Source organism: Marmota marmota, unplaced genomic scaffold (genome assembly GCF_001458135.2).
Source record: "Marmota marmota marmota unplaced genomic scaffold, marMar, whole genome shotgun sequence".
Lineage (NCBI taxonomy): Eukaryota > Metazoa > Chordata > Mammalia > Rodentia > Sciuridae > Marmota > Marmota marmota.
Window position 1 is genome coordinate 51,510,086 of NW_025999990.1, and position 9,908 is coordinate 51,519,993.

A 9,908-nucleotide genomic window follows, 5' to 3' on the forward strand; every position below is an offset into this window, starting at 1 on the left:
CCCTCCCCTCCCCTCCCCTCTTCTCTCTCTGCCCCCTCTACTGACATTCATTTGTCCCCCTTCAGACAGAGGGTTTGAGAGGCCAGGTCATCCTGCAGCTAACTTTGTTTGGCATGCCCTGCAGACAGCTTACTCAGCCTGTCCTGCACCTAACAGTAAGGAATTTCAAAGAACCAGAGACCCATTCATTTACTGGAATTGCACGTGTAAATTAGCATGTCCCCCAAACACCACCTCTCTTTCCCACCCACAGACATCTTCAAAAGTGTGATTAACCTGTGTTAAATGTAAGAATGACCTTCTTCCCCAGCAACTCATTGTTATCTGCCCTTAGTCTTGCTCCCTAGGAGTGGGTTGTGTTCCTAAAGTTTGTTCTTTGGTTGCTCTTGAAGTTTATCAATTATTTTCCTTTTGTTCTCTTCTGTGTTGTGGCTGACCCATGAAATCCGAGAGATCAGACAGTTTCACTTCACTGGCTGGCCGGATTACGGGGTCCCCCACCATGTCACAGGCCTGCTGAGATTTGTCTGGTCAAATCCAAGAGCCTGCCCAATGCAGGCCCATTGGTGATGCACTGCAGATAAGCAGAGCTCCCAGCGCCTCTTAAAGAAGTATACCATGGGTTATGGTTGGGAGATGGTGCGTATATTTTGGAGCTGGACAGAGGTGACAGTTGGACAACATTGTGAATGTGCTAAATGCCTGAACTACATGTGTTTTAGTGGTTAATTTTTAAATGTGAATTTGACCTTAACAAAAACTTTTAAAAGTATCAGCAGCTCAGTGGTCCTTTTACCTCCATTGATGGACCCCTCTTTTCGTGAAGTGTTGGCGCAGGAAGGACGGCTACTTCATCGTCATTGACATGATGTTGACCATGGCCAAAAGGGAAGGGATGGCCGACCTCTGTAACTGCGTGAGGGAACTGCAATCGCTTAGGATGAACATGGTGCAAAGAGGTACTGCAACCTGCCCTCCATCCTTTTGGCCTGTTCCCGGCCTTTCCTCTGCATCCCACCTCCACAGTTCGAGGCAAAAGAAAGTCTGCCAACTCTTTCTTCAAAATCTTCTAGAATACCTGGCGATAACAGCTAATAAAATTGCACAGTGTTTTGGGGACTGTGCACAGTGAAAATAGGGAAAGGAGTGAAAAGAGCGGATGGAAGAAATAAAAGACAAAACAGCTAACAGAAGGAAACAGGGAAACAAGAGCTGGAGAACAAGAGGAAGCAGGAAAAGGGCAGAAGGGGTGGGTAGGAGAGAGCCCAAAGTCTTCAGAGCAGTCCGCAGTGGTAGCGCTGTAGTCCTGCGGGAAACCCCTTCGCGGCTCCGCCCTCCCGCGCCTGCGCTTCCTGCTCCTCCTGGTCCCGCGCGGAGCTGCTGCTTCCTTTCTTCCTCTCCTGGTGGCGGCGGCGGCCAGGAGCAGGGCCCTGGGATCAACCAATGGCGCAGCTGCAAGTGGTTAGACGCCAATCTCAGGGCTGAGTCCCTGCGCACGCCAGGCAGGCGGCCGGGCGGGCAGGTGGCCGAGCGCAAGCCTTACGCGTGCTTGGATCTGGGCGCCGCGCTGCAGAGGGGGCTGGGGGCAGCAGCATCCCGGGCGCTGGCTTCCTGGGCGCTTTCTGGCGGCCAGGCGCGTGGGAGGAAACAGCCCCCCAGGCCCGCAGACTTCAAGCTGCAGGTCATCATCCTGGGCTCCCAAGGGGTGGGGAAGAGAAGCCTGACGGAGCGTTTCACCGACGACACCTTCTGCGAGACCTGCAAGTCCACCACCTTTTGTAAGGAAGCTATAGCCTGTCTTACTTAGAGGACTTGACATTGAAGTTTGTTATGTGGTGTGGACAAACGTTGTTTCTATGGAAAACCCCTTAAAAGCTGCCAAAGGCAGGGGAACTCTGTGAATGGGATGTCTCTTCAGAATAAAGAGCAATGGTCGGCAGGAGGGATGTGGGGGGTGTTCAAGAAACATTGAATAGTATGGAGATTTGATATGCAGAATTAAAAGTATCATTCCACATACTGATACATATATTTAATGAGTTGTAAGTAGAGGTAGTTCCCGTTTTGAGATGAATTGGATTTAAAGAGTTATGTAAGAAAACATTATTGCATTTAAACTGTCTTACTGGAAAATTAAGGCTCCAATTTTTGAATTTTTTTGTTTTGCTTTTGAGAACTTCCTGTAATGCTTTTTTAGAATCAGTCATTTTGGAACTACTATGTTCTCTATACCCTGTTTGTTTTTAAATGTTAATATTGGGACATGACTTTAAAATTCAATAGGATAAATTATAGCTGTTTCAAATACCCAATCTTAGTTTATAAGAGTACAGGAAATGAGTTTTATGTTATTTTCATATCTGACATAAAGGTAAGAGCAATTCAGAATTACTCACTTTTAATAGCTTCATACATACGTATAAAAATGAGATAATAAAGTTGTATTGTGTGCTTAAGAGAAATGAATGCAGTTGGAACAGATGGATCACTGTGAAAACTTGGGTGCATGAGGGTGAGCTGGGAGACGAATGAAGTTTGCTGTAGAATGGGTGAGAAGTGAGACGATGAATGTTTTCTAGCTGCACCTTCACTTCTGGGAGAGGTTCCTTAGAGACCTTAGGGCACCGACATGAGTGTGGATCCTTGGAGGCTTAGATTGTCATCCTGAGAGAATGTGCATCTGGAACAGTAAAGGTCTCTTAATAAAGCATTGAAACAGTGAAACTAATTTGGGATTACACAGAACATTTGGGAATGAGCAAAAAACCAGGAGGCAAGGAGACCAGCAGTTTGTTTCACTGTTCCCTTAACAAACGTAAACACACACACAGATCCCATTACCTATGTTCCCACACTGGTGTGGTTGAGTTTTCCTCTTGCCAATTTTTGTTTCCTCCATATGTAGCCTCTAGTACTTGATTCAATAAATGTTTCTAATTATGGGAGGTTCAGAGAAAGAAGAACCGGTCCAGACCATGAACACATTTTAAGAAAGCTAACAAGTCCCCTTATGTTTTCTGCCTCTGAGTCATGTTTCCCTTCCAGTGATTAGGTTGTTTGTTGAGCACCTACTATGTGCTGTGTGTTATTCTGCCCACTGGGGATTCAGTGGTAAACAGGACATGGGCTTTGCCTACAAGTGGATCAGAGCTCGTGGGGAGTTAAGGGCAAGCACAGGTGAGTAAGGACAATGTTAGAGATAGCCATGGAATAATTAGGGAGCCTCCTATTTAAAGCACCTCCTATTTGGGACTAAGGATAAGGAGTGTTCAGAGAAGCCTTCATTGGAATGTTGTGAAGAAAAATTCATTCCTCAAGTTCCTTTAGAAAAATGCTACTTAAATACAGTGTTGGGTGTGGTGTAGCATTGTGGCTACCTTTTAAGCAGTTAGCTCATAGGGTCCTTCTGAGGCTGGTTTTTCCAGTTTCATCTCCATGCACTAGAGTGAGCTTCACTTAAAGAAGTATTTCTCTTTGGTGGTGGCAGGGCTTGTAGATTTCTGCTGTTTATGATAGCACAGCCTGGAAACAACCAGGTCCCTATGCCTATCTAGACCCCTGTTGCTGAGGCAAAGGCATCTGTAAATTCAGAACCTAGATAAGTATCTCCTTAAGTGCCATTTTAAAGTGAATGAGACTTCCTTAGGCATTCTGTAACAGGTTATAGTGGAAATCCTCAGGGATTTGAGATGTAGGTCTATTGTGTAAAATGATGAATGAGCAAAATGTTGATTTTTTAAAATTTATAATCAAATCAGAAACTGATTTGGTTTAAAAGATACCCAAATTCACAGGGTATGAAAAGCTACAGAGATTGTTTTTAATCACTGATTTATTTCATGGATATTATCTAAATGGAGTGTGATTTTCAAATGGATTTTGAATCCATGAAATTGAATTACTTAGTCTGATAGAACTAGCATAACATGACAGATTATTTTATAAAATACAGGAGTAGTTTTTAAAGTTTGAGAAATGGTGGGAGTATAAGCTAGCTTGCTATAGAAATTTGCAAGTATCTAACTTACCTGACTTATTTTTCTCAAAGCAATACCTGTGTTGTAAGCATACTTAACTATTGATAGTAGGAATCTGAGTACATGTGTGCAGATATACATTCATGACATATTTTTCTGAGTGGAATATGCAGAAACCATTTCTATCTACCAACACTGAATTCTCAAGTCTTTCTCCTATTTGACTCAATTATATTTAGCATAAATAAGCTTTTTTAAAATATTTCAAAATAAGCAATAAAAATATTTTTTATTTCTACATTAACTATTGGAAGCTAGCTGTCAATTTTGTTTAGATTGAAATGGTTTTATCAGGTAGGACCCCAGCTTTTTCCAACAGTATTGCATTCTGGAGGACATAAGTAATACTGAGGAACCTGGGTTCTTATTTTAGTTATCTTAGTTTGTGACTTTGGAAAAGTAATTTAGTTGTCTGTGCATATAAAATATAACATTCTATTGTAGTCTTTGCTATTTGATGAGCATGTATGATGGACCAGCAAAGGACCTCACCTCAGACCTGAAAGTCATCTCATCTCACAAATGAGGACACAAAGTCTCAAGGAGATAAAATCTATCCATCACATAGCCGATCAGCAAGTAGTCAGGGGTACAACTGAGTTCTTTCTGTCTCTTCCTTAGATCACTATAGGATTTAAATTGACTTTCCTTTGTTGAAAATACTGATGGTTCACACACATAAATTAAGATATTCAAGCCCTTTTTTAGTTTTCTAATTTGGTCTTTTCCCTGTGAAGATAGTGATGTAATTGTTCTGTGGTATCAGTTGACCTTCATTAACAATGCCCCTATCATCATTTGTCGCTTGCCTTTTGAATGGCAGAATAACACTCTTAAGAATTACATTTTTTTCATCTAGACAGGTAGAACATCCTAATTTGAAAATCCAAAGTTTTGAGTATAGGCATGATGCCCAAATGGAAACATCACCTGACCTCTCATATGAATCACAGTCAGAAACATAGGGACGCCAAAAAATATACTATAAAGTTACCTTCAGGCTCTATTTATAAGGTTTATGTGCAGTATAAATGAATTTTGTGTTGTGTGTAATTTTTATATTTTATTTACACGCAGATATTCCAAAATCCAAAACATTTACATGGGGATACTAGACCTATATATTCCATCATTCAAATATAAACCTTTTACATACTTATAAAAATTTCCCCAATTAAAATATAGGAAAATTTGCTATAAGGCTGTCTAAACCAGAATTCTTATCTTTCTAGGCAGTAAAATTTCCTAAATGCTAAAGGCCAACATAGAATTGCCAGTTTAATTTTGTCCAAGGAGCAACATTGAGGGGAAATAAAAATCCACTATGGCCAACTTTCCAAAAGTTTCCAATAGAATGAAATGTGTGTGTGTGTGTGTGTGTGTGTGTGTGTGTGTAGCAGGACATGATAGCTCACACCTGTAATCCCAGGGACTTAGAAGACTGAGGCAGGAGAATCATAAGTGCAAGACCACACTCGGCAATTTCACAGGAACCTGTCACTAAAAGACTGGGGATATAGCTCAATGACCCTGAATTCAGACCCTAGTACCAAAATAAATACAAACATACACACACACACACACACACACACACACACACACGAAAGATAAGATACTGGAATTAAAAGGTTCTTTAATTTTTGCTCTGAGAATATTAATTCTTCCTCTTTGTCATTTACAGCAGTACATTAAATTTCTTAACCTGGCCCCTGAGAGTGCCTGGTTTTAGAAGATAACAGTACTGTTAACTCAGTTACCAGCCATAGCTCCTGCAGTGCCCTTTCCTGTCTGTTCCATCCAGTCTCTGTAGAGATGAGGGTGCCTGTTCTGAGGGCGGGGCCCTGCAGGAGATACGCCTTCTGGGGAAGTGGTGGGTGCAGGTCATTCCCTTTCAGCCATGTCAGCTGTTGACCTGACAGCAGAATTGAAGGGATCCAAGAACAGGTGAATGTAAGTCCTCTTTGGAAATGGCCATCTGTGGGTCTTCCCTAGAATGTTAGGTGACATGATGGATAAACTATTGTCACAAGTTTCTATACCTGGAAGCAGCAGAATGACTGTTAAGGGAAATTGCTTGTACTGTATTCTGGAAACCTAGGGCAGAGATTTGTGTTAGAAACCTCAGAAGAAATGTCTGATTCTTTTTTTTTTTTTTTTTTAATATTTATTTTTTTAATTTTCGGCAGACACAACATCTTTATTTGTATGTGGTGCTGAGGATCGAACCCAGGCCGCACGCATGGCAGGCGAGCGCGCTACCGCTTGAGCCACATCCCCAGCCCCAGAAATGTCTGATTCTTAACTGTGTATTTTATTTTGCTCTTGGTATTTATATGCAGTCTTCCAAGCCATGACCAATCTTCCCAAGTGTTTCACTTAAGAAAGAATTAGAGAAAATTGTCCAGAATTCCCACTCCAAAAGCCAGACACCACAGTTGTTCCACCCCTCCTGAGAGAACCTCACGGGCTTCCCTGCCAAAGTTGGGGTGGCTTGTTTCCATTGAATGGGACTCTGAAGTCCTACCTCCAAGTGCGTTCTGCCTTCTCCTCACTGCTTCACAGTGAAGGGGAGGGGATTCCTCATGTTTGATAGAGATCCACATTCTTAGAGATGGCCCTTCTTTCCAGTGTATGGAATGTGCCAGAAACAGTCTGTTGATAGATCCTGCTATAGAAGGGAAATAGGTTCCTTTGGGAATGATAGATCTGATACTCTCTAGCCTAGGGTGCCAGGTACATTGTTCCAGTTAAGCATTGGTATGAACTAGTAAAGAAAACATGGCTTTCTACAGTTGTCACTCAGTTGTTTTTTAAGAGGTTCTTATTTATGTAAGACACCATTCTGCTAGCCATTTTATAGGGTGCGAAGCTTACCTGCCTGTCCCTTGCAAGGAGGGAAGTGAATCATGGAGGGAGACATAATGAAATGTTGGAAAAGAGGCGAACACCATTGTACTTCAATAAAGAAACTGTTATTCTCCCTTTGTTATTTGATTGCACAACTTTGACATTTGGAAAGTATTTCGAAGACCAAAAGTACAGACCAAAAATACCGCACTTAATTGAGTGTGATGATGATTATTTTTTTTTAATCTTTATCCTTTAAAGCCTGGAGTAACAATGCAGGCTTAACAAACACTATATATTCCTTAGAAGACCTTTTTCCCTGTTTCTCCCCCAAATCTGATAGACTCCACTATTTGCTTTGCAGTGCTTGTATAATACCTTTTTTGTTTACAAAACAAAACAGACTACCTCAGGCAGGTGTGTGAGGAAGGAGCTGACAGTGAAGGCTGTCTGGGCTCTTAGTGCTGAAGCCTGGTTGCTGCAGGCCTGGATGGGGTGAAGGTACAGGGCCCTGTGGCGAGGAGCTGTTTTGATTTTCACTCTCTATCTCGCCTGTCCTCAGGCCCAACACCCTATTGATTGGCTAAAGAATCACACACCCCAGGGGCTGGGGTCATGGCTCAAGCAGTAATGGGCTCTCCTGGCATGCGCAGGGATCACTGGGTTGAATCCTCAGCACCACATAAAAATAAAATAAAGCTATTGTGTCCACCAAAAACTGAAAAATAAGTATTAAAAAAAATTCTCCCTCTTCTCTCTCTATTTAAAAAAAAAAGAATCATACACCCACAATATTCCCTTCAAATATTCCCTTCCCTTCTGATCTGTCATTCTGAAAAGAAAACACAGCTTTCTCCTTGGCCACCACAGCCTTTGCCCTCCTGGGTGGTGTGGGTGGGAGGTATAGGTGCTGGAGGCAGGCAGGCTGCAGTTCTAGTCTCTGTACCTTGTGTCCTTAGACAGGTGACTTACCTCAGGTTTTCCATTCATAAAAGGGGGTTGGAGTGGAAAACATGAGGCTTATATTGCTTTCCTCTCTCATGGTACAGGAATAAATGGGGATACAGTATCCCAGGTTATTTATCATTCTGTTCTCCTCATTTGTACTATAAATGTAAAAACTTTGAAACACCCCTCTCCAAAATCCCATCCTTTAAAGACACTGATGCGTGAATATGAAATATCAAAAGTGAACCTCATGACCTCAGTGAAATATATAAATATACAGTCTTCCTGACAGCTCTTGTGTTGTCATGGACTCATTCTGAGTTACTACTACTGTAACATTAGTATTTTTTGTATTTGAAGAACATGTTCATGATCCCTGTTTGAGCATCTATCTCCCACCCATCATGGACAACTTTTTCTTCTTTTAATATTTCCTTTATGATCAGGAGCTGGACATGATGAGTAGTGGCCTTTCAGACAGAATCTTTCTCTAGCCTAGGAGAGGAGAAGGCCTCCTGGTGCAAGGACAATCTGGCCTTGCAAGCCAGAGAAAGTAAAATCTACATTATACTTGCTTAGCAGAGCACAGTTCTTTTTAAACGTTTATATGTATCCATACCCATCTCCCTTTCCTCCTCTCCTTTCTTATCCATATGGTGAATGGGATGAGTGCACCCTAGAGGCAGATAGCCCAGGTTCCAATCTTCACTCTAAAGACTTATCAGGGCCAAAACCTTGGGCAGCCTTCACACCTCTCTGACATCCATCTTTTCATCTATATAAAGGGGTCAATCATAACCTCTACCTCATAAAGTGGTTCAGAGAATGCACTGCAATGGGATAATGCACATTAATCTCTTAGAATAGCACCAAAAAAGAATTATTTCTTAGTCTTTTTATTTATGAAGGCAACAAACACCTTTCTCTGAAATTCTCTCATAAACATGTACACTGTGTGACCTTGACTCATTTCTTAGTTTAGTTTCTCATTGTCAACTCATGAAAATGCTTGAAATTCTCTCCTTAAGAAATATGTCCCAAACTGGATGACATTATGTAAGATACATCCTTGGAAGAAAGGCCACTATACAAACAGGATGTTTACTGTAGATGATTATGTAAATTGGCTGTAACTTCATAAACCACTGTTAGAGCGAAGACCTACTTCAGAGTCTAAGAATCTGAAAGTGTTAAGTCTGGGGCTGGGGTTGTTGCTCAGCAGTAGGGTGCTTCCCTAGCATGTACAAGGCCCTGGGTTCGATCCTCAGAACCACATAAAATAAATAAATAAAAATAAATGTATTATGTTCAACTACAACTAAAAAATAAATATTAAAAAAAAGAAAGTGTTAAGTCTGTGGTCAGGTTCCAGGTCTTTGGTGAGGGAGAAGGGAAATGGGCCTACAAGAAAAGAGTGAGGCTGTCCATTCAGCTGTACTCACAGACATGGGCCATAGTGTTATTTTTGCTGGAAAAGGATTATGAAAAAAAAAGTGTTTGCTATTTTCATTTTTGTAACTTTTTATGGCCAGAGGAAAAAAACTAGTATTTTGGAAATGTTTGTCTTGAGGGTGACTGAGAAGTCCTGTCGCTGCTATACCAATTCCTCATGCTCTTGCAAGATTTATGGAACACAACTAAGAGGAAGGCAAAGCAAAGATTATGATCATGAGCCATTTGCAGAATGTTTCACATTTCATTTTTTTCACCCATCTGAGTTTTACTATGATATTTGATAGTCTTGATTTTGTAGCCCCAACCAAGATGGCAAACCATAATAATGTAATAACGCCTTAAATTTGCATCCCACATATCTCTGAGGAACTAACAGAGTTTTTCCAAGCAATTTTGAAATCTGATTAATTTCTATCATCATCCCTGACAGGCAGGCACTGAAGAGATGGGGTCTTGGCACAAGCCCTTTCTGCTAACCAGAGATCATGTCTCCAGCACTGGAAGCTTCCCATGAGACCACCTTTCCTCTCTAACTTAATTCTGCACTGAGCTGTGGTATTCTGACCCTGCTGGAGGGTCAGGCTTCCTCCTGGAGGTCATCTTTCATTCCCCGCCCCCCCC